The sequence below is a fragment of the Cherax quadricarinatus genome, unplaced genomic scaffold (genome assembly GCF_038502225.1).
Source record: "Cherax quadricarinatus isolate ZL_2023a unplaced genomic scaffold, ASM3850222v1 Contig2367, whole genome shotgun sequence".
Taxonomy (NCBI): Eukaryota; Metazoa; Arthropoda; class Malacostraca; order Decapoda; family Parastacidae; genus Cherax; species Cherax quadricarinatus.
In genome coordinates, this window is record NW_027197393.1 from 10,194 (window position 1) to 10,864 (window position 671).

Consider the following 671-nt stretch of genomic DNA (forward strand, 5'->3'; position numbering starts at 1 on the left):
GAAAGTGACATAGTGGAGGCGGGAACCATACATAGTTTTAAGGCTAGATATGATAAAGCTCATGGGGCAGGGAGAGAGAGGACCTAGTAGCAATCAGCGAAGAGGCAGGGCCAGGAGCTATGAATCGACCCCTGCAACCACAAATAGGTGAGTACAAATAGGTGAGTACACACACACACACACACACTGACACTGACACTGACACTGACACTGACACTCTCACACACACACACACACACACACACACACACACACACACACACACACACACAACGGCCATACCACGTTGAACACACCGCTTCTCGTCCGATCAGCGAAGTTAAGCAACGTTGGGTTTGGTTAGTACTTGGATGGATGACCGCCTGGGAACACCAAATGCTTTAAGAAGAGGTATGACAAAGCTCAAGAAGCAGAGAGAGAGAGGATCCAGTAGCGATCAGTGAAGAGGCGGGGCCAGGAGCTGAGTCTCGACCCCTGCAACCACAATTAGGTGAGTACAATTAGGTGAGTACACACACACACACACACACACACACACACACACACACACATTCAGGACCCTGTACACCGTGTACGTTAGGCCCATATTGGAGTATGCGGCACCAGTTTGGAACCCACACCTAGCCAAGCACGTAAAGAAACTAGAGAAAGTGCAAAGGTTTGCAACAAGA

At 49.5% G+C, this 671-nt stretch overlaps 1 pseudogene; it reads left to right on the plus strand.

Annotated features, from left to right (window-relative positions):
* Positions 1–268: 268 nt before the first annotated feature.
* LOC138851837 (5S ribosomal RNA) lies at positions 269–386 on the plus strand (annotated as a pseudogene).
* Positions 387–671: the final 285 nt, after the last annotated feature.